Source organism: Amblyraja radiata, chromosome 1 (genome assembly GCF_010909765.2).
Source record: "Amblyraja radiata isolate CabotCenter1 chromosome 1, sAmbRad1.1.pri, whole genome shotgun sequence".
Taxonomy (NCBI): domain Eukaryota; kingdom Metazoa; phylum Chordata; class Chondrichthyes; order Rajiformes; family Rajidae; genus Amblyraja; species Amblyraja radiata.
Genome location: NC_045956.1, coordinates 83,982,085 through 84,007,417, shown reverse-complemented (window position 1 = coordinate 84,007,417; position 25,333 = coordinate 83,982,085). Strand labels below are relative to the sequence as shown.

The window sequence follows — 25,333 nt, the reverse complement described above, 5'->3', positions numbered from 1 at the left end:
CCCCCTGATCCAGCCAGCATTCTGGTAAACTTCCTAGTTTCATATTTCCCAGTTTATAAATCATTGCTACTTTATGCCATTGTCTTACAAATACATCTGTTGCATTGTTTTAACCTGCTTCCAGGGAGCAATCAGAAGACATGGATTTTAAAGGATGGGCAAAGGAAGCAGAGGTTCTATGAGTAAACTGTTTTATAGAGAATGCACTTATGGCCACTAATGCATAGGAATAGGTGGTGGAATCAGATTCAGTCTTGAATTCATTGAATCAAAAGAGAATTGGATAAGTATTTGAAGGGGTAATGAAGATGGAGAAGGGGAGCTGGTCAATTTGAACAGTTCTACCAACAAACCATCAGGTAGAATGGGCAAACTGGCCCACTTCTGTGCAACATTCTATGATCCTGCCAAAATAGACATAAAATGCTGGAGTAACTCAGCGGGTCAGGCAGCATCTCAGCGTCAGGATGCTCCAGTCTGAAGGAGGGTCACCACCCCGAAAAGTCACCTATTCCTTTTCTCCAGATATGCTGCCAGACTTGCTGAGTTACTCCAGCATTTTATGTCTATCTTTGGTGTAAACCAATCTCTGGTAAACATTCTTCCACATTGAACCTACCAAATCTGGGTAGGAAGAGCAAGGCAATGCTTCATGGGAGAGCTGATTCACTTTGTAAGTTATAGCAGTATATTCTGTCATATAGTAATACTGTATGGTCGATATTCTAATTAAATAATTCTGGCACTTACAATGTTACATTGCTCACTCTCCCTCACACATTGATCCGTGTGATATCTGCCATCTGCTCTCGCTGCACTGATCAGAAAGCATTCTACTCTTTTCCAGCAAAAATAACCAAATAAATTCCACAGATATGTACACCTGCCCGATATTAATAGACTGAAATGACGTACTGAAGTCACAGGACACCATAATGCATTCTGTTACTTTTCCTTCGCATTATGTCATCTTCATCAGTATATACGTTCTCTGAATGGCCTCATTCAGTTGACAAAATTTTCCTCTCCAACATCACAGGGGTAAACTTTGATGCAGACACAAGTCAGTGATCAGCGGGTGGGGCTTGCAGAAGGGGGATTAAAATAAACCAACAGTGTCATGTGGAAGGCAACATGTGCCTGGCCTCCAGCAGCAATTGCAAAGCCACACAGGGAACTATGCGGAGTGATTTGAAAAGTTTCAGCCTCCAACAGAGAGGTAGGAACAGGAGCTATGTCTGCTCCTTTAACCAAGAACTGTTTGTTCATACATCTGTCCCAGCAATTTCAAGACCACTGCTTGTACGTTGAATTTGGAGCTAGATTGAAGGACGGCTCTTGCTTGTATTGTTGGCTGGTGTACTTCATAACCTCTAACAGTGGCTCACTATTCTAACACGCATTAATAGCACGCTACCTACTGAAAAGTACTGTTCATGGATGAATGACTAGCGCTCCAGTGCTTCCCAAGGGCAGGCTCTTGGTTCCAGGTTCACTGTGAAGGGCATTACTGTGGCCCAGGGGTACAGTTGCTGCCTCACAGCACCAGAGACCCGGGTTCGATCCTCGCTACGGGTGCTGCCTGAACGGAGTTTGTACGTTGTCCCTGTGACCTCGTGGGTTTTCTCTGGGTGCTCCTGTTTCCTCCCACATTCCAAAGACGTGCAGGTTGCAGGTTAATTGGTTTTGTCAAATTTCTCACTAGGGTGCAGGATAGAACTAATGTATTGGTGATCATTGGTCAGCACAGACTTGGCAGGCCGCCGGGCCTGTCTTCACGCTGTATCTCTAAACTAAAACTAAAGATTGCAAGAGACTAGCCAACCATACCCTCCACTGGAGGAATGTACAATGTATATAGACGCACAGGTTTGAAGGTAAATTGCCCCAAGTGTCTAGGGATTGAACGAAAAAGTGGGGTAACATAGATCTAGTGTGATCGGGTGATCGATGATCGGCTTGAACTCGGTGGGCTGAAGAGACTGTTTCCATGCTGTATCTCCAAAAACGACAAACTAAAGGGTCGATGTAGACCCTCCAGGATTATTAGCAAGTGGCACTGCCAGCAGATTGCCGGCGACCAGCAATTGGAGCAGCATTGACAGTAGCACTGACAAAAAAATGCTCTGGTCTCATAAGGTGGGTCAGGGTGGGTTCTTAAGACCGCTTCTTTACATCTCCCACTCTGCCTTAGGTTCACTCACAATCTGTTAAGTCCATTCCCTACAGTGTGCTCACTCTCTTACAAAAACAAGCTACCTTTCCCCCTCCCTCTCTCTCTCTCTCCATGACCGTGCTGCTTTGCAGAGGTTTCTCTCCCACATTACTTGCAGCCCTCCATGTCTCTCTGCCCCCTCTCTATGCTTCTCTCCGCCTACCTCTCTCCCCAGTTGCCCTTCCCTGTTGACCTTTCTTACTCTCCATGTAACTGTCCCATTCACTCACTCCATGCTTCCTTTCTTTCTTGGCCCCTGGACCTGCTGTGAACTGTAAGGTCCCAGGACACGTCCCCTGCACACAGTGCAACACTTCTAACAGACATGGCTGTGCAGGGTGATTGTCCAAACTCCGGGGCACACAATAGCAGTGTGGAGGGGTGGTGGTGGAATGTGTAAATGTGAGTTCTTTCAAAGATCGGGAATAGGGTTCATCAGGAATGGTTGTGAAGGGCTTGGGAGGTGAGGCCAAGGTGCAATACTCTGAAGTTTTCACAGTGATCTTTATTTTTATATACATTGATGAACCTCATTGCTCTTCTACTACTAGCTCCCTCCCATCACTCCACGGCTATTCCATGCCTGGCCACCATGTTGCCTGCTGCAGCTGCCTGCCATCCCATGGTGTTATCTAGATGAGAATGACCATCTAGGAACAGGCAACTCAAACGGCAGACTAGAGGATGACCTCCTCGGGAGAACATGTTGCTATCTCCGGTGGAGAGAGTGCTGGACCTGATGGGTTCCGCATTGGATGAGCCCAGGTACAAGGAGAGGAGCATGGCTAAAATCTGTTAACTATGAATTCATAGCACCTTAACATTACCGCACTCATTAATATTAGTGTCGTTCCTGCAGGGACTGACATGCGGGCAAAAGGACTCATTCACAAACATTCGTAATGAATGGTGACTTCGGTAGGTACAGTAGCACAGCTGGTAGAGCTGCTGCATCACAGCGCCAGAGACCAAGGTTCGATCCTGACCTCGGGTGCTGTCAGTGTGGAGTCTGCATGTTCTCCCTGTGACCGCATGGATTTCTTCCAGATGCTCTGGTTTCCTTTCACATCCCAAAGGCATGTGGGTATGTAGGTTAATTAGCCTCTGTAAATTGCCCCCTAGTGCATAGATCAGAAAGTGGAATAACATAGAATTAGTGTGAATGGATGATCGCTGGTCATCATGGACACGGAGAGTCAAAGGACTTATTTTCATCTCATATTTCGAAACTGGACTATCGCTGTATCTCAAAAATAAACTAAACTAAACATTAGCCAAACATTTAAATTAATACCTTAGTCATGTGCAAGATAATGGCTCAGTTAAAGTTTCATGGATTGCAGCAAGTTCATACATCACTGCCTTGTTTGCAAGCAAGCTCGCCACTTTGAGGGCACTGAGTCATAGATCATCACATACCTTCATGTACATATGATCCAACTGAAGCTTATTTAATACTAGAACTATCCCTGCACGTATATTCAGATATTACTCGAGTACAAATATTACAAGAAGTAGGTAAGGATGCAAAGTGAAAATTGTTATTACAGCTGCACCATGGAATGATGATCAGAGCATGCAATCAGGCGTTTATGGATAATCTTAGATCGTCAAAATTGATTTCAGCCTTCACTGAAAACTTTGAGATTCAGCAGTGGCAACTGTTCCAGGGTCATTAGCTTCAGCGTCAGCTTATTCCAATGACACAAAAAACAAATGGTTCTTTCAAATATCGATATGAGAAGACGCAGGCTGCAAGACATTGCAAGTGTTCTCGTGGTAGCCATGAGGCATGTTTGATGATGAGCTAGGATAGTTGTGGGTGAACATTGTTGCAGAACCACCTCATAAGGTCATGTGATTGGAGCAGAATGGGGTCATACGGCCCATCAAGTCTACTCCGACATTCAATCATGGCTGATCTATCTCCCCCTCCTAACCCCATTCTCCCCATAACTCCGGACACCCGTGCTAACATTTTTTGATTGATTGAAAGATACAACATGGAAACAGGCCTTCAGCCCACCAAGTCCACACCGACCATCGATCACCATTCACATAAGTTCTATGTTATTTCAGTTTTCCATAAACTCCCTGCACTGCAGGGGCAATTTACAAAGACCAATTAACCTCCAAACCTGCACATCGTTGGGATGTGGGAAGAAATCCACGCGATCACAAGGAGAACATGCAAACTCCACACAGACAGCAGTGAATGTCAGGATCAAATCAGGGTTTCTGGCGCTGTGAATCATTAGCTCTATTAGCTTACACTATGCTGCCGTCCATATTCCTTTTCTTTCCAGTGTCCTCACACAGAGGTAGTGAGTGAGCCTTACACCATAGCCCAGTGGAGATGCCGAAGTTATCTCAGAGCAGGAGAAGATACTGTCTATTGCAATGGGGGGAGCATCCATTGCACCAGGGAGCCTGTCCTCACCGAGCTCCGGCTCAGAATCAGATTCAGACTGATGAAGGGTCTCGACCAGAAACGTCACCCATTCCTTCTATCCAGAGATGCTGCCTGTCCCGCTGAGTTACTCCAGCATTTTATGTCTATCTTTGTTGGAAACCAGCATTTGCAGTTCCTTCCGACACTTTATGAAGGCATTTAAGAGGGAACAACCGGGCAGGCGCTCGGAGATGCACTGAGCAGTGTATCCTGCTGTCCTTCTGGCTCTACAGGGAAGTCCATATTCTCTCAGCTGGTGCAGAGATGTTGAGAACCCCTCCTCCATCTTGGAAGTGACTTGTTTGTTCTACTGTGCCAGGAAACGCCAATCCCAGGGAAAGATTTTAGCTGCTGAAGTAGGTTGCTTTCTCCCCTGAAGCAGTGAGCCAGCCCTCCAGAGCGGCTCCGACTGTCCCCAGCCGGAGGATGCCCAGGGGCAGCAGATGGCTATTGTGCAGGGCATCAGCACAGCCACAGGGGAGTCATGACCCTGCATCTGCTTGCCTGCCTGGGCAGTGCTCTGGAGATCGTGACCACAGTCTTGTAATCAGGGCCACACCTCGAGCTCACTTCTCTGTCTGCCCGCTGCTGTGAGGATTTAATTCAAGGGCACCAACCTAAAGAGCATGTCAAGTCTCTTTGGAGTTGCTGAAGGCATTGATTAGTGTGGAGGCAGGGATTAGAGAATTTAGTTACATGGAGCATAGTTATCTGTATTTGAATCCTTGAAGGTTTTAAAGGGGCTTGAGGGGATGTTGACCAGCAATTTGGATTTAAAAGTGATTCGTAAAGAAACCAGAGGCAACAAGAGGAAACGTGTTTCACACAGTTGAATAGCTGAGGTCTGGAGTGGATGAATTAAACTCTGCAGCACAGTTGAAATGAACCTTCAATAAATGCTTGAAGGGAAGAAACTTGCAGAGTGCCGGGGAATAAGTTCATAAGTGATATGAGCAGAATTAGGCCATTCGGCCCATCAAGTCTACTTCGCCATTCAATCATGGCTGATCTACCTCTCCCACAACCCCATTCTCTTTCCTTCTCCCCATATAGGCAATAGGTGCAGGAGTAGGCCATTTGGCCCTTCGAGCCAGCACCGCCATTCACTGTGATCATGGCTGATCATCCACAATCAGTACCCCGTTCCTGCCTTCTCACTATATCCCTTGACTCTGCTATCTTTAAGAACTCTATCTAACTCTCTTGAAAGCATCCTGAGAATTGGCCTCCACTGCCATCTGAGGCAGCAAATTCCACATATTCACAACTCTCTGGGTAAAAATGTTTTTCCTCATCTCCGTTCTAAATGGCCCACCCCTTATTCTCAAACTGTGGCGCCTGGTTCTGGACTCCCCCAACATTGGGAACATGTTTCCTGCCTCGAGTGTGTCCAATCCCTTAATGATCATATGCTTCTAAATTCCAGAGTATACAAGCCCAGCCGCTCCATTTTATCCACATACGACAGTCCCGCCATCCTGGGAATTAACCTGGCAATGGAGGTTGGAGTTAAATGAAGGGATGGAGTAATTGTATAATGTTTCCAATGGGTAGGTGCAAGTAGGATGGACAACATAGACTCCTTCCACCATGCATCATTTCATGATTCTCTGAAACTAGTGACCAAATGTCAAGAGGACTTCAGTTCTTCATGAGCAAAATACTGGGCAGAAATGTGCAGAGTACTCAGATGAGCCGGCATCTGTGGAGACGGAAATAAACTAAGATAAGGAATTGAGCACAGGAAGGGGGAACACAGGAATAGCCATAGAGTAATGGCGCTGCCAGCACGGAAACAAAGCCTTCGGTCCAACCTGTTCGTGCCGACCAAGTTGCCCAACTGAGCTAGTCCCACACGCTTGCACAGGCCCATTACCCTCCAAACATTTCCTCGCCATGATCCTACAGGTGATCATGGGGCCCTGTTGTTGAAGTTTCAGTTTGACGATTTTTCATGAGAATTAGTGCTGTGACGAAAGATTTTCAGTCTTTGTTATTAACTCCGTTGCTGCCTCCACATTTGTTCCTGAATATGTTTGAGTATTTTCAGCACTTTGTTTTGTTGCTAGCTGTAAATTGGGTTGGCTTGTTCTGTAGTGAAAGGCAGTAAATAAATGAAAGGCAGTAAATAAATGAAAGACAGTTTCATTTTTTCCTCTTTTTCTTTCCTCTTTTCATCAAGGAGAGAAAAACAAGCCTAGCCAAGGAAATAATTAGGATTCCAGTTGCTTTCATTTACTATGTAGCGATAGATTTGCCCAGAAGCTTTGCATTAGTAAAAATATGCACGTATCATTCATTTAGAGTTGGGTAGTCACAGACATCATGCAGATGAGGCGGGTTGAGATCTTTCACAAAGCTGAACAGCTGCTGCTTAATTTTTACCAAACGATCTAGTGTTATGGTCATTCACCTGCAACATTAGGAGCTTTGGTCTGTGATATTTGGAAACTTTAAATGGATAAACAGCAATTATTGCACAGAATGAAAGTATAGTCTATTTTATTTATTCCCTCTGAAGTTTCCTCACTAAAGAGAGTATGTTTACTCTGCCAACGATTTTCATATAAGAATTTGAAATATTAATGATACATCAGCTCTCAGAAATTCCAGCATCCAAGGACAAATGAGGCTTTTATGATTTGAGACAAAATCTGTATCTGCCTGATTTCTGCTCCTTTGCAATTTCTTAAGAAAAATGACAGTCTGGGAACGGTTATCTACCCTGTCTAACCATGTTTTTGGGAATCACATTGGGACAATTCTGAGGCATTCTCGATGAATTTTGCCTCAAGCCCCAGCTGAGGCCAATTGTGAATGCTATTCTGGGGCTTATGAATGATACAAGTTCAAGTTCAAGTGAGTTTATTGTCATGTGTCCCTGTATAGGACAATGAAATTCTTGCTTTGCTTAAACACACAGAAAATAGTAGGCATTTACTACAAAACAGATAGATGTGTCCATATACCATGATATAAATATATACACACATGAATAAATAAACTGGTAGTGCAAATAACAGAAAGTGGTTGCTAATAATCAGAGTTTTGTCCGAGCCAGGTTTAATAGCCTGATGGCTGAGGGGAAGTAGCTATTCCTGAACCTGGTTGTTGCAGTCTTCAGGCTCCTGTACCTTCTACCTGAAGGTAGCAGGGAGATGAGTGTGTGGCCAGGATGGTGTGGGTCTTTGATGATACTGCCAGCCTTTTTGAGCAAAGGCTTTTGAAGCATTAGAGCAAAGAGTTGCCATTCAATCCCAATGAGATTGTCTGTTGTATAAATGGTAAAAATCTTGCTGCCTTTCACTTGAAGCATTGGACTCTTTTTTTTAGTGTACTAGAATGTTACTGTATGATCTTATAGTTTAGTTTAGTATAGAGATACCGCAGGGGAACAGGCCCTTTGGCCCACCGTGTCCGCGCCAACCAGCGATCCCCGCACATTAACATTATCCTACGCACACCAGGGATGATTAACAATATTACCGAAGTCAATTAACCTACAAACCTGTATATCTTTGGAGTGCAGGAGGAAACCAGAACACCCGGAGAAAAACCCATGCATCATAGGAGGAACTGATAGGTCAGTATCGAACCGGGGTCTCTGGCACAGTAAGGCAGCTTCTCTACCGCTGCGCCACCATGCCGCCCTGTTGCAACTGTTGGCAGATGTCAGCTATATTGACACAGATACCTAAATCAGATGTGTGAAAGGTTCCGGGATTTGAAAGTGGTCAGCTGTCCTGCAGAGCAACTGCTGGGAGACTTGAAGACTGAAGGAAACCGGGGTCTGGCCTAACGCGTCTTCAAGACTGGCTGCGGGAGCCGGGGCATAAAGCTGGGGCATAAAGGTGCACGGGCGAGGAGAATTACGTTCATTCGCAGGGCGACCGGCATGTCCAGGAGAAGGCGGCGGCCGGGGGCTTGCCTGGAATACCTAGATCATGGGCTGGACTTTCTGAAAATGGCACCAACACATGGCGCCTCATGCACACGGGATCAGTAGAATATTTCTGTACTATTTGCTGCTCAGTGATTTGATTGGGTATGGCAATTCTCCACTGGACTGATTGCAAGTAATTAATTTCACTGTGCGTTTGCACTTCGCATATATTACAATAATTGCGCTATTGAACCATCTTTAAATGGATACTCAAAATGTCAAACCTAATGTTATTGAACATAGAACTGTACAGCACAAGTTCAGGTCCATTGGCCCCCATGATACCAAGTTAAACTAAACCTTTCTGCCTGCACATGATCGATATCCCTCCCTTTCCTGCATGTCCATGTGTCTCTCTAAAGTCCTCTTAAATGCCACTGTCATATCTGCCTCCACTACCGCTCTTGACAGTGGTTCGGGGCGCAGACCACCCTCTGTGTAAAAAACTTGTCCCATGTATTTTCTTTAAACTTTTTCCTCTCCCTTAAAACTATACACTCTAGTATTATACATTTCCATCCTGGGGAAAAGTTCTGGTCATTTACCCTGTCCATGCTTTCCATAATTTTATATACTTTTATCAGGCCTCCCCTCAGCCTCCAACACTCCAGAGAAAAAAAAATCAAAATTTGTCCAACTTCCCCTCCTAGCGCCAGCATCCTGGTAAACCACTTCAGCACTCTCTCTAATTGTATCAAAGTATCGCGCACCAACCACCAACCTGGACAGAGCCACTGTCGTGCCGCTGCCGATCGGAACGCCTGTTGATGTTTAGTTGAGAGTAGTGTTAAACTTGTTCATGATATATGTATTTTTATTTCTATTTATTTTTTACTGCACACTGAATGGACACTGGTTTGAGTAACGTTTTTTTGTTTCCTCTGAGTATGTGAGTACTAAGGAAAATAACAATAAAGATATACAATACAATACAATACAAGCTGCAATATGACTTCCTGAGTCTAAAGGGCCTATCCCACTTGGGCGTCATTTGCTCCTCATTTACGTGTCATGTAGAAAATTGGTCGACGCGTCGTGTCACGTGGGGAGCGCATGGGTGACGCGCGCATAGTGCATGGTGAGGCGTGGATTCGCATGTAGTGGCGCGCGGTATCGCGCGGTGCGCCAGGATTTCGTAGTGTACCGAAATCCTCACGCGCCACCTGCGTGACATATCATGTACGCACGCTGACGCATTGGCTACGCACGCTGACGCATTGGCGTCGCACGCTATATCGCGTGGTGACACATGGTTACGTCACCGTGCGTCAACGTCCGTAAACATGCGACGCCGCGCGATGCCCAGACGTAGTCGGCCCGCCTTTTACGCATTATGTAACCTCTAACCTCGTCCACACAGACCTCTTCCTGGGTTTCTTGCTAGCCTTTCTTGTTGTACTCCTGCCTGGCTGATCTGTAATTATGAGGGCTACTGCTAACAGAAGTCTCTGTTGTTGCTGTAGCAATAAAATCTGTAGTTCTTCCATGATGGTCATGATGCAGAATAGGGAAGCAGGGTATTTTAATGACAGTCACTACCGGCCTGTCGTGTAAATGATGCACAAATGAAGCCCAAGTGGGACAGGCCCTTTGTACTCAATATCCCGACTGAAGAAGGCAAGCATTTCATATCTGTTCCATTCCGCCCTATCTGTTTGTGTGGCTACTATCAGGGAGCTGTAGACTTGGACCCAAAATCATCCTGTACATCAGTGCTGTTAAGATTCCTGCCATTAACTGTATACTCTTCCCTTATATTCGACCTCCCGAAGTGCAATACGTCACATTTGCCCGGATTTCTTCATCCAAATCAATAACTTAAATCAAGTCAAGTCGTGTTTATTGTCAAGAAAAAAATGAATGTCATATGCATATAAACAGTGAGCTACAGGTACATTCACGCAGACAGTGCCCAAAAACATAAATCATCCATAAATCACACATAAACTCTGCAAGACAGTTTAAAAAAACTGCAAAGAAAAGCATGCCAAAAACACAATTAGAAAAAAATTCAAGGTAGTGCAAATGGTGATTCATAATGTTCCATTGTTGAAGTAGGAATAAGTTTTGAAAAGGGGTCTGAAGAAGGGTCCTGACCCGAAACCTCACATATCCATGTTCTCCTGTGATGTTGCCTGACCCGCTGAATTACTCCTGCACTTTATGTCTTTTTTTTGTAAACTAGCAACTGCAGTTCCTTGTTTCTACACTAGAAAAAGGATTTTGCAGGTGGATTCAAGAACTTGATAGTTGGCGGAAAGTAGCTATCATTGAACCTGGTGGTGTGGGACTTCAGGCTTCCGTTGCAGTGAGAATAAGGCATGACCCAGATATATTGGAGATTCTGGATCAGAGATCCCACCTTGAGGCACCGCCTCATGTGGATACTTTTGATGATGGGGAGGCGGTATCCATGATGGTTAGAATCTCTATATCAGGCCATAGAACATAGAACAGTAAAGCACAAGGTCAGGCCATCAGCCCACAATGTCTGTGTCATGCCAAGACCAACTCTTACCTGCTTTTCCCAGGATGCAACCAATCAAGATACTTTCTACAGTACATCTGTCTAAGGTAGAGTCATCGGTGACATGCCAAATCTCTTTCAACTTCTAACAAAGTTGAGGTTCTGACATTCTCTTCATGATGTTGGGCCGAGGACATGTCATCCAATATGTTAACACCTGAGAATTTGAAGCTGCTGATTCTCTCCACCACCAGTTCACCAATGAAAAATATTGCATGGTCTCCCAACTTCCCCTTACTGAAGTCGATAATTAGTTTTTTTCCTGCTGTATCCTTTTATAGCCTTCCCTATCTGCAGCTTCACTGTGATTACGATTTTTCTCCAGGTGCTCCGACTTTCTAAAGACGTGCATGTTTGTAGGTTGATTAGCTTCTGTAAATTATCCCTGGTGTGTAGGATAGAATTAGTGTATGGATCGTAGGTCGGTGCAGACTCGGTGGGCCAAAGAGCCTGTTTCCATTCTGTATCTCTAATCTAAGTCTATTGATCTCTGCGGAATACCACTGGTCACAGACCTCCAGCCAGAATGACACCTTTCCACCACTACCCTCAGTCTTCTATGGGTAAGTCAGTTCTGAATCCAAACTACCAAGTCATTGTGGGTCCTATGCTTAAGAAGGAACTGCAGATGCTGGAAAAATCGAAGGTGGACAAAATGGCTGGAGAAACTCAGCGGGTAAGAGAGCATCTATGGAGCGAAGGAATAGGTGACGTTTCGGGTCGAGACCCTTCTTCAGACTGATGTGGGGGTGGGAAGAAGAAAGGAAGAGGCGGAGACAGTGGACTGTGGGAGAGATGGGAAGGGGAGGGGAAAGAGGGAGAAAACAAGGACTACCAGAAATTGGAGGTCAATGTTCATACCGCTGGGGTGTAAACTACCCAAGCGAAATATGAGGTGCTGCTCCTCCAATTTGTGGTGGGACTCACTCTGGCCATGGAGGAGGCCCAGGACAGAAAGGTCATATTCAGAATGACCGGGAGATCAGGTTGGTTATTGCGAACTGAGTGGAGGTGTTCCTATAACTGTGCTGATCTTCTGGATCAGCCTACAGTGCGGGACCTTGTCAAATGCCTTTCTAAAGTCCATGTAGACAACATTCGTTGCCTTGCCCTTATCAGTCACTTTCGTCACCTCCTCAAAAAATTAATTCAAATATGTAAGGCATGACCTGCCGTACAAAGTTGTACTGACTATGCTCCCTAATTAATCCATTCTCTTCCAAATGCGAGTAAATCCTATCCCTAATAATAATCTCCAAAATCTTCTCTAGCACTGACTTGAGGCTCACAGGACTATAGTTTTATGGATTCTCCCTATTTCCCTTCTTAATCAAAGAAACAACATTAGCAATTTCCTAGTCCTTTGGAACCTCGCTTGGGGCTAGAGAGGGTATAAAGATCTCCATAAACTGGGATTTATTTTGCTTTTATTCAGAATTACAGATTTTGGAAGGTTTTGTGTTAATATTACTTTCTGTTGTGATTTTCAAGAATAAAATTAAGACTCGGCGCATTCTGGATGGAAGATAAGGCTGTTACTAAAATATTCTGGTCTCTATGGATACACTTTACCACTGCCAAGAATAATTTGCAATGAATAATTTCAGTGTATGAGGAATTATAGGAACAAATACAATCACATCACTATTCTGATACCATTAATTTAGGCAATGTACAGCTAACTCGATATGGTGCATCCAGGATTTCATTATATTTACTTCAAACTATATTGGTCTTATTTATGCTTTTGAAAGAGATTGATACATAAAAATAAATACACCCTATTTCAACGTGCATCTCAAAAATAACTGGAGCATTGTTAAAAAAAAGACTGAGAATCCATTCCAGCTGAAACATTGGTAATAGTTTACAGTATATAGTGTGATTTATAACATGCACATTCATCAGATATGTCACTGTTAATACTGCCCTGATTGTTATACTTAGTTGAGTAACTGGCTTATTTTTACATTCCAGCAGTGGAGACAGACCATTCAGCCACTCATGCAGTTAAAACCTGGGGATTTATTTTTCAACGCCATTTATTGGCTTTTCATCTGTATCCCTTGATGGCCTAATCTATCAACATTTTATTGATCTAGGTCTTGAACATTTCTATTATCCATCTGGAGGAGAGAGTTAAATTTTCCACTACACTTTGAGCGCAAACATTTTTGTCTTATTTCACTCCTCTATGTCCTAGCTTTGAACTTAATTTGAAAATTCTACCTCCTAAGGAAGGTATTTCTCTGTAAATACTTTTATCCAATCCATTTTTCATTTTAAACATCCCCTCATTAACCTATTTGGTGACCAAACTCAAGGGAGTACAAATAACATTTATACTAACTGTCTTCATATCTTAACCTTTTAAGCCCAGCATCATCCTAATTGATTCATGCTGTACACCCTCTGATCCACCATGTCCTTCCAGGGATCCTTCATGTAGAGGATGAAATGTTAATACATTTTGTCACATTATACCATTGAAATAATAGCATTTATTATTTGTCACCTATCTTCTACCTCGCTGTCAATTACCTGCATCAGAAGGTTACCTGCATCAGACTTCAATTAACTGCACCTTAATTTAAGTTGATAGCTTTTTGAAAATGCTCTGGAAATCCACAAAGACAACAGTTCTCTGCCCATCAATGAACTGCTCCCAAAATTCCACCTGGTTAGTTAGTCCTGATCCATTCTTCATAAATCATGGAGTTGCAAGGAACTGCAGATGCTGGGTTATAAAGAAAGAAACACAAAGTGCTGGATTAATTCAGCAAGCCAGACAATATTCCTGGAGAGAGCATGGATAGTTGATGTTTCGGGTCAGGACTCAAAATGTCACCTATCCATGTTCTCCAGAGACGCTGCCTGACGTGCTGAGTTAATCCAGCACTTTGTGTCTTTTTATCTTCATAAATCAGACAAGTCTCGGTGGGCCACACGGCTGCACTCACAAGACCGGATGGACCGTGACCTGTCGCGGGACGCTACCAAGCCGGCCTGTGCTTGTCATCCGAAGAAAATCGACCAGAGAAAAGATAGCTGCGAAGATGGACAGAGGAGCTAGTCCGGTAGGAGAGTGAACCAGCATCCAGCTTCTGCGCCCTCAAGGTCATCTGCGGGAGGCATCCTCACAGGGACAAAGGTGGATGGGTGAGGAGAGGGATGTCGGCTCACAGGACGATCCAGACAACGTAGGAAGGCAACGGCTGGAGGCCCTGCAGCCACCAGGGGCTCGCCTGGATTGGGCACCACTCATAAGACCAAGCGCCTGGACTGGACTTTGAAAATTGTGCCAAAACCTGGCGACTCTTGCAAATAGGGGGTGCCGTCCTGTAGGGGTATGGCTGCCCAGCCTGCAGCTGTCCGTTTTTTCTATCTTTTTTTAATTTTTAGTTAGTTGAGTTTTTTGTTCTCGGAGTTCTAGCCTTTTTATGTGAGAGGGGGGGGGGAGGGGGAAACTGTTTTCTAGAGTCCCTACCTGGTCGGAGAGGCAGCTTTTCTCCAGGCTGCACTGTCGGCCCGTCCTCGCGGCCTACCAGCGGGCCTGGAGCGGCGTTTCCTGTCGGGGACCGCCCAGAACCTCGGCTTCGGCAGCGGCACAGCGCTGGAGCGCTATCGCGGTGCGGAGCGGGCGATACCTTGCCTGGGTCGCCGCGCTGGAGCTCCGGTGAGCTGAAGACCGCCGAGTAAAACATCGCGGAGCTGCGGGACTGTGGAGCGGCCAGCTGCAGGCAGCGGCGCTGTACTTTTCACCGGGAGCCTGGGATCTCTCGGCGAGATCGCCAGTGGTGGAACTCCATCGAGCACGGCCTGTTGGCTTCGGAAGCCGCGGTCTCCAGTTAGGAAGCGGCCGTTCCAGGTATCCCAAGCCGCTGAGAAGGTTCTCCCGACGCCAGAGCACCATCACCCGGCGAGAACGGCCTGAAACATCGGGCCGTCGCAGCGGCGACTGCGGAGGCCTCAATAGGCCCGACTATGGGTGAACATGGGGAGAGGGACTGGACATTGTGCCTTCCCTCATAATGGGAACCATTGTGGGGGGATGTTTTTTATGTTTATTGTTCAATTCTTTAATGTTGTGTCTTATCCGGTAGGCGGCGCGGCTCTCGTCAGCAGCGGCCTCTGCAGTCCGTCTGCGTTTTTATTATTTTATGTCTATGTTTTTATGTAGTTTTTGTTATTTTTTGTTGGGGTATGTGTGTGGGGGGGTGGGGGTGGTGTGGGGGGGAGGGGGTAACTTTTAAATCTCTCCCTGCACGGGAGACCCGACCTTTTCTTTGTCGGGTCTCCGTTGTCGTTGGGGCTGCAACGAGGAGCGGCCTCCAACATGAAAACCGGGGGCTCTGGTGCTGACTACTCACCTCACCGTCGCGGAGCTGGCCGAGTCCAGAGCGGGTGGAGCTGTGGTGGACGCTGCTGCGACCCGACCCCCGGAGATTCGGTGGCTGCAACTGCGGGTTTGGCGGACAGTGACACCGGGAGCCCACGGGTCCCTGGAGGGAGACCGCTTTTCCGGGCTTCCGCAACGGCGACTTCTCTCCGCCCTACATCACCGCCCCGCGCGGCTTGGAATGGCCGCGGGATTGCGAGCGCACGCCGGGGGCTCTAACACCAAGACCCGGTGTGCGGCCTTGCATCACCCGACGTGGCTTTAATGGCCACGGGACAATCGCCATCGCCCGGGGGCTTTGACTTTGACTCTGACATCGGGGGGGGGGGGGGGGGGGGGAGTGCAGTGGAGAGAAATGTTTTTTGGCCTTCCATCACAGCAATGTGATGGATGTTTATGTAAATTATGTTGTGTCTTGGGTCTATTTGTTTGTAATGTATGTCTGCAGAAACGGCATTTCGTTTGGACCTCAAGGGGTCCAAATGACAATAAATTGAATTGAATTGAATTGAATTGAATTATCTTTATCTGTGTGCTGCATGGCAAGACAAATTTCACTACACCAATTGGTGTACGTGACAAATAAATGTCCTTTGTCCTTTGTCCTTTGTCAGTCTCACTGTACTATTTCTGTACACTTTGCTAATCGTGGATTATGCTTAGGTACGGCAATACTTCACTGAACTGTATGCAAAAAAAACAGAATTTTCCAGTGCGTTTGCACGTGTGACAATAAAGCACCATGACTTATTTCAGACCTTTGCATTTCACCTTGTGTGGAACCTTGCTTGAAGACAAGCTGTTAATTGGAAATGTTGTTAAAACTTAGCAAATTAAAATTGCCACTCTGATGTTCATAGATATTCACCGGAACAAGGTATTGTGTTATAGAATAGAACAGGTAAATGGAATTGAGATTCATTGCCATCACGATTTAATTGAAAGGTGACAGTAGACTCCTGTCTCGACAAAAACCTGGACCCACTGCAGTTTGTTTACCGCCACAACAGATCAACAGTGGATGCGTTCTCGCTGGCCCTCCACTCCGCTCTGGACCACTTGGACAACAAAACTCATATGTCAGGCTGTTATTCATTGATTACAGCTCTGCATTTACATAGAAACATAGAAATTAGGTGCAGGAGTAGGCCATTCGGCCCTTCGAGCCTGCACCGCCATTCAATATGATCATGGCTGATCATCCAACTCAGTATCCCGTACCTGCCTTCTCTCCATACCCTCTGATCCCCTTAGCCACATGGGCCACATCTAACACCCTCTTAAATATAGCCAATTAACTGGCCTCGACTACCCTCTGTGGCAGAGAGTTCCAGAGATTCACCACTCTCTGTGTAAAAAAAGTTCTTCTCATCTCGGTTTTAAAGGATTTCCCCCTTATCCTTAAGCTGTGACCCCTTGTCCTGGACTTCCCCAACATCGGGAGCAATCTTCCTGCATCTAGCCTGTCCAACCCCTTAAGAATTTTATAAGTTTCTATAAGATCCCCTCTCAATCTCCTAAATTCTAGAGAGTATAAACCAAGTCTATCCAGTCTTTCTTCATAAGACAGTCCTGACATCCCAGGAATCAGTCTGGTGAACCTTCTCTGCACTCCCTCTAGGGCAATAATGTCCTTCCTCAGATTTGGAGACCAAAACTGTACGCAATACTCCAGGTGTGGTCTCACCAAGACCCTGTACAACTGCAGTAGAACCTCCCTGCTCCTATACTCAAATCCTTTTGCTATGAAAGCTAACATACCATTCGCTTTCTTCACTGCCTGCTGCACCTGCATGCCTACTTTCAATGACTGGTGTACCATGACACCCAGGTCTCGCTGCATCTCCCCTTTTCCTAGTCGGCCACCATTTAGATAATAGTGTGCTTTCCTGTTTTTGCCACCAAAATGAATAACCTCACATTTATCCACATTATACTGCATCTGCCAAACATTTGCCCACTCACCCAGCCTATCCAAGTCACCTTGCAGTCTCCTAGCATCCTCCTCACAGCTAACACTGCCCCCCAGCTTAGTGTCATCCGCAAACTTGGAGATATTGCCTTCAATTCCCTCATCCAGATCATTAATATATATTGTAAATAGCTGGGGTCCCAGCACTGAGCCTTGCGGTACCCCACTAGTCACTGCCTGCCATTGTGAAAAGGACCCGTTTACTCCTACTCTTTGCTTCCTGTTTGCCAGCCAGTTCTCTATCCACATCAATACTGAACCCCCAATGCCGTGTGCTTTAAGTTTGTATACTAATCTCATATGTGGGACCTTGTCGAAAGCCTTCTGGAAGTCCAGATACACCACATCCACTGGTTCTCCCCTATCCACGCTACTAGTTACATCCTCGAAAAATTCTATAAGATTCGTCAGACATGATTTACCTTTTGTAAATCCATGCTGACTTTGTCCAATGATTTCACCACTTTCCAAATGTGCTGCTATCCCATCTTTAATAACTGACTCTAGTAGTTTCCCCATTACCGATGTTAGACTAACTGGTCTGTAATTCCCCGTTTTCTCTCTCCCTCCCTTCTTAAAAAGTGGGGTTACGTTTGCTACCCGCCAATCCTCAGGAACTACTCCAGAATCTAAAGAGTTTTGAAAGATTATTACTAATGCATCCACTATTTCTGGAGCTACTTCCTTAAGTACTCTGGGATGCAGCCTATCTGGCCCTGGGGATTTATCGGCCTTTAATCCATTCAATTTACCCAACACCACTTCCTGGCTAACCTGGATTTCACTCAATTCCTCCTACTCCTTTGACCCGTGGTCCCCTGCTATTTCCGGCAGATTATTTATGTCTTCCTTAGTGAAGACGGAACCAAAGTAGTTATTCAATTGGTCCGCCATATCCTTGTTCCCCATGATCAACTCACCTGTTTCTGACTGCAAGGGACCTACATTTATTTTAACTAATCTCTTTCTTTTCACATATCCATAAAAACTTTTGCAGTCAGTTTTTATGTTCCCTGCCAGTTTTCTTTCATAATCTATTTTTCCTTTCCTAATTAAGCCCTTTGTCCTCCTCTGCTGGTCTCCGAATTTCTCCCAGTCCTCCGGTATGCTGCTTTTTCTGGCTAATTTGTACGCATCATCCTTCGCTTTGATACTATCCCTGATTTCCCTTGTTATCCACGGATGCACTACCTTCCCTGATTTATTCTTTTGCCAAACTGGGATGAACAATTTTTGTAGTTCATCCAAGCAGTCTTTAAATGTCTTCCATTGCATATCCACCGTCAACCCTTTTAGAATTAATTGCCCGTCAATCTTGGCCAATTCACGTCTCATACCCTCAAAGTTACCTTTCTTTAAGTTCAGAACCATTGTTTCTGAATTAACAATGTCACTCTCCATCCTAATGAAGAACTCAACCATATTATGGTCACTCTTGCCCAAGGGGGCACGTACAACAAGACTGCTAACTAACCCTTCCTCATTACTCAATACCCAGTCTAAAATAGCCTGCTCTCTCGTTGGTTCCTCTACATGTTGATTTAGATAACTATCCCGCATACATTCCAAAAAATCCTCTTCCTCAGCACCCCTGCCAATTTGATTCACCCAATCTATATGTAGATTGAATTCACCCATTATAACGGTTTTGCCTTTGTCGCACGCATTTCTAATTTCCTGTTTGATACCATCTCCAACTTCACTACTACTGTTAGGTGGCCTGTACACAACACCCACCAGCGTTTTCTGCCCCGTAGTGTTTCGCAGCTCTACCCATACCGATTCCACATCCTCCAAACTAATGTCCTTCCTTTCCATTGCGTTAAACTCCTCTCTAATCAGCAACGCTACCCCACCTCCTTTTCCTTTCTCTCTATCCCTCCTGAATATTGAATATCCCTGGATGTTCAGCTCCCAGCCTTGGTCACCCTGGAGCCATGTCTCCGTGATCCCAACTATATCATAGTCATTAATAGCTATCTGCATATTCAACTCATCCACCTTATTACGAATGCTCCTTGCATTGAGACACAAAGCCTTCAGGCTTCTTTTTACAACACTCTTACCCCTTATACTATTATGCTGAAAAGTGGCCCTTTTTGATTTTTGCCCTGGATTTGCCGGCCTGCCACTTTTACTTTTCACCTTGCTACCTATTGCTTCTACCCTCATTTTACACCCCTCTGTCTCTACGCTCACACATTTAAGAAACCCTTTCCCTTTAACTCCATCCTCCACTAGCCCATTCGACACCCCACCCCCCTTATTCAGTTTAAAACCACCCGTGTAGCAGTGGCAAACCTGCCTGCCAGAATGCTGGTTCCACACCTGTTAAGGTGCAATCCGTCCCTTATGTACAGTTCCCCCTTACCCCAAAACAGATCCCAGTGATCTAAGAATCTAAATCCCTGCCCCGTGCACCAGTTCCTCAGCCACACGTTCAGGTCCCGTATCTCCCTGTTCCTGCTCTCGCCAGCACGAGGAACTGGAAGCAAACCGGAGATAACAACCCTGGAGGTCCTGCTTTTCAGCATTTTTCCGAGCTCTCTAAAGTCACGCTGCAGAATATTCATCCCCTTCTTTCCGACATCGTTTGTGCCGACATGCACTACCACTTCCGGATGTTCACCTTCGCCCTTGAGGATTTTCACACTCTGTCCGTGACATCCTGGATCCTGGCACCAGGAAGGCAGCACACCATCCTCGCATCCCGTCTGTTGCCGCAGAAACCCCTGTCCGTACCTCTCACAATGGAGTCTCCCACTACAATGGCGTTGCCTGCCTTAGGCCTTTTTGGTTTTGGCTCAACAGCCCTATTCGCATCACAAGCCAGTCCGCCGCCCAGTGTAAACACCTCTTCTGTCCCGACAGCTTCTAAGTGGGTGAACCTGTTCACAAGAGGTACAACACCCGGGGAAGTTGGCATTACATGCTTCCCTCCCGTTCTCACTGTCTCCCACCTTCTCTCTTCCAGTACCTTAGGTGTAACAATCGTACTGTAGGACTTGTCGAGGAACGACTCCGTTTCTCTGACGAACCGGAGGTCATCCACTTGCTTCTCAAGTTCCCCAACACGGCCCTTCAGGAGCTCTACCTGGATGCTGCCTACAGCAGTTTAATACAATCATCCCCTCCAAGCTGGTTACCAAACTCACAGAACTGGGTCTCTGCACATCTCTCTGCAATTGGATCCTCGACTTCCTCATTCACAGACCACAGACTGTTCTAATTGGTGGAAATGTGTCAGCCTCGACAACAATCAGCACGGGAGCACCTCAAGGCTGCGTGCTCAGCCCCCTGCTGTCCTCACTCTATACTCATGACTGCGTAACTGGTCATAGTGCAAACTCCATCATCAAGTTCGCTGACGACACCACTGTTGTGGGACGTATCACTGATGGGGATGAGTCAGAGTATAGAAGAGAGATCGATTACGGAGAGTCGGTATGTCAAGGAGGACTCTCTCTAACTTTTACAGGTGCACAGTAGAGAGCATGCTGACCGGTTGCATCGTGGCTTGTTTCGTCAACCTGTGCGCCCAGGAGCGGAAAAGACTACAAAAAGTAGTGAACACTGCCCAGTCCATCATCGGCTCTGATCTCCCTATCATCGAGGGGATCTATTGCAGTCGCTGCCTCAAAAAGGCTGGCAGCATCATCAAGGACCCACACCATCCTGGCCACAAACTAATCTCCCCGCTACCTTTAGTACAGGAGCCTAAAGACTGCAACGTCCTGGTTCAGAAACAGCTACTTCCCCACAGCCATCAGGCTATTGAACTCAACTCAAACAAAACTCTGAACATTAATAGCCCATTATCTATTTATTTGCACTTTATCTGTTTTATTTATTCATGTGTGTATATATTTATACAATGGTATATGGACACACTGATCTGTTCCGTATTCATGCCTTCTATAATTCTGTTGTGCTGAAGCAAAGCAAGAATTTCATTGTCCTATCTGGGACACATGACAATAAATTATTTTGAATCTTGAATCTTGAATCTTGAGACAGCCTCTTGTTCTCCTGGGTATCCCAGTGCTCTTTCCCCATTGCTTTCTAGATTAACAAGCCCAATTCCCTTCTACTGTATCTGTATCCTCTGCCCTCTTCGATGGTACCATCTAGATCACATAATAAAGGTACTCCTTTATTAAAATGTCATCTCCCTTGTTCCCAATTACTATCATGCATTTCACTCCACATTCCCTCTTAAATTGAGTGACATTGTCAATTTTTCTATCCATACACAACATTTCTATATCAAGAGAGCTTTAGAAAGTTGTGACAAAGGTATCTGCTATTCCTTCACTGATTTCCTTTCATGCCCTGCACTGGAAAAAACATCAAACCCTAGAATGTTTTCACTCGTCTCCCTTTGTATCCTCTTACATATATTAAATCAAAGAGATTCTTACTAAGTTTGTACTTCTGGTATTTTGTTCTCTAAAGTAAAAAAATGTAATATATGAATTTACAAATATGTAATTTTCTTATGATCTTTATTTATTCTTATTGATCAGCACAATCCTCCTTAACTGTCTCCTTCTCGTCCCACGGTTGTGCATTTTCACTGTGACCTGTTATGTAAACCTTTTCATCTAGTTTGATGCTGCCTCTTCCCTCATTTGTTGTTTGACTGAAAAATTGCAGCTTCCACATTTGGGCCATTAGATACTGGTTTTGTATTTTAGCTAAAATCTACTTTGAATAATTTCCATTGTTTGTAGATTTCCATTAGCATATTTGAATTTGACTTTAATCCTTCAACAAAGCAAAGCCTCACAAATAGCAATGAGATAAATGGCCAAGTAATTGCTTTTAATCATGATAGTTGGACAACTGTAATCTTATTCCTTTAAAGTGTTGTGACTTTCCTTACTTTCTCAGTCATCATTTCCAAAGTAATTCTGCACTGTTACTTATCAGTAAATCTCACGTGATCTATCCCCTTGCCAGGTCTAAGGTATTCTAGAAAATTATCCAAATTCATTCCAAGAGTTCACTGAATTTTGCTACTATTTGAATGATAAAATCTCCCATTACAATGACATTTTGTTTCTGGTACATGTTCCTCGATTGTTCTACGAATTCAAAGACCTCCCCAACTTTTATGCCAGCTGTCTTTCTGGAAATAATTCCAATTAGAGTTTTGAATCCTTTATTTTTCTTAAGTTCTTAGTCAATAAGGAAAGTAATGTTGTTTGATCACCATTATTGAATTTCATCCTTTTCACTCCTGCAACTACTTCTTATCTTGAGGCATTACCCCGCCCTTTCAGGGGACTCTGCAGCATTTCATTATTATATCCATCTTATAGCCAATCTTATATCACTGCATCTTATCCTTAAGTTAAATTTGTGGTTCTTAATCATTTAAATAATTTCTTATTCTTTGTGCATTTCTTTTCAATTGCCCTCAATTTGGTTATCTTTCATTTTTAACAGGTACTAGGCTAAGTGGGACCCGTTGGGTTCCAGCTTCACAGGCGAGGGCTGGTCCCCCAACGCAATATTCCACCTCTCCACCAATTCCAATATACACACACACACTCACACACACACACACTCACTCACACACACACACAGACTCACACTCACACTCACACACACACAGACAGACTCACACATACATACACTCACACACACACACAAACACTCACACATACACACATACACTTATACACTCACTCACACAGACTCACACACACACTCACACATACACTCACTCACACTCACACAGACTCACACACACATACACTCACACACACACATTCACACATACACACACACACACACTCACACACATACACACACACACACACACACACACACACACTCACACACATACATACACACACACACACACTCATACACACACATACACTCACACACACACACACAGACTCAAACACACTCATACACACACACACATACACACACACAGACTCACACACAGTCTCACACACACACACGTACACTCACACACACACTCACACACACACACATACGCACACTCACACACTCACACCCACATACACACTCACACACACACTCACACTCACACACACACACACACCATGTATATGACAGTAAACTTTCTTGAATCTACTCACACGGCTGAGCGCGACCTCTCCACTGTGGGGCTTCCGCAGTCAGCAGCACTTCCATAATCAGCGTGACCTCTGCACTTACCGGAAATTACGCAATCAGCGCGACCTCTGCACACAGGAAATTGTGCAATCAGCGCGACCTTTATTCCTTTCAAACACAGTCAGACCTAATAAAGCATTTATTCCTTCCAAACACAGTCGGACCTAATAAAGCATTTATTCCTTCCAAACACAGTCAGACCTAATAAAGCATGTATTCCTTCCACAGTCAGACCTAATAAACCATTGCAGTTTCAAGCACAGGCAGGGCAGCAGGCCAAACAACTCATGGCATTGTCATTTCATTTCATTTCATTTCCAATTAAGCATTGCACTTTCAAGCACAGGCAGGGCAGCACACCAAACAACTCAGGCATTGTCGTTAAGCGCTAACAAATCATTTATTGCAAGTACATTGCAGACTCACAGTTCAGTTGATTCACAGATTAGAATGACAGTCGTGGGCCTCTCCCTCGCAATCTTGCAGAGTGACTGACTCACGTCCAGGCATCCGGGGTTTTATAGTCCTGTCCCCCCAGAAGGGGCGTTACCTTAATTGTGGTGATTGACAGGCGAGAGGACCAATCGGCTGATCTCAAGGTTTTTTAAACACATTACTTTTTTATTTTTCATCGATGGGAAAAATCCTCAGGGCAGGCTCAGCGGAGGAGGACTGTGAGTAAGATGGCCAAAAATCACAGCGATGCAGGGTAGCGTTTTTTCTAAAATCAATATATATCACAGACAGGAAATGGTCAAGAAGAGACTTTTAATTATATAGATATTACTTTAAATTCCTACAACCCTTTTTTATGCCATAGTGTTTCAAGGAAAATATTCACACAGTACCTTTCCTAAATTCACCAAAGTGTGATACAGTATGAGCACCAGTGCTTTAGATACATGGATACAGCTGTAATGTAGGGAAATGTGACATCAAAACTTTACAGAGCAAGGTCTCACGATAGCTCTAAGATAAATGTTCAAGCGGATCCAAAGTGCTGGAGTAACTCGGTGGGCCTGGCAGCATCTTTGGAGAATATGGATAGGTGACATTTCGGGTAGGAATTTCTTCAGACTGTAGAACAGGTCCTGACCCAAAATGTCACCTATCCATTTTCTCCAGAGATGCTGCCTGATTCGCTGGGTTACTCCAGCACTTTGCATCCTTTTATTTGCATAATATTCTTCTTGCAGGTTGGTTCATTTCCAACCCATGCCTGCATCTGACCTCCTGGTCTGCTGCAGACTTCAGCCCTGAGTTAAGATTTGTGCACATATGTCTGGAAGGTTAGTGGGGCAATATTTAATAGGAACCTGAGGGACAACCTTTGCACTCAGCAGGTGCAGGATATATGGAGCCAGGTGCCAGAGGAGGTAGTTGAGGAAAGTAATATAGAAGTATTTAAAAGACATTTGGACAGCAACATGGTTAGGAAAAGTTTAGAGAGGTATGGGCCAAACTCGGCAAATGGGACTATCTTAGATGAGCCATTTTTATTAGCATGGATGTGTTGGGCCGAAGGGGCTGTTTCAGTGTTGTATGACTATGACTGAAATAAAACAAGATATGCTGGATACACCCAGCAGAGAAACAAGTGGCGAAACTGGTGAAGTGTCTTTGATGTAACCATTAACCATAGATCCTTGCTGAGTGCTTCCAGCATTTT

The 25,333-nt window shown here is 44.9% G+C and overlaps 1 protein-coding gene across 2 annotated transcripts in view; it reads left to right on the top strand.

The window, feature by feature from the left end:
• The window catches only part of fam184b (family with sequence similarity 184 member B), a 232,613-nt gene that overhangs the window by 101,518 nt on the left and 105,762 nt on the right, over nucleotides 1-25,333 (top strand). The gene's annotated exons all lie outside the window — the stretch shown is intronic.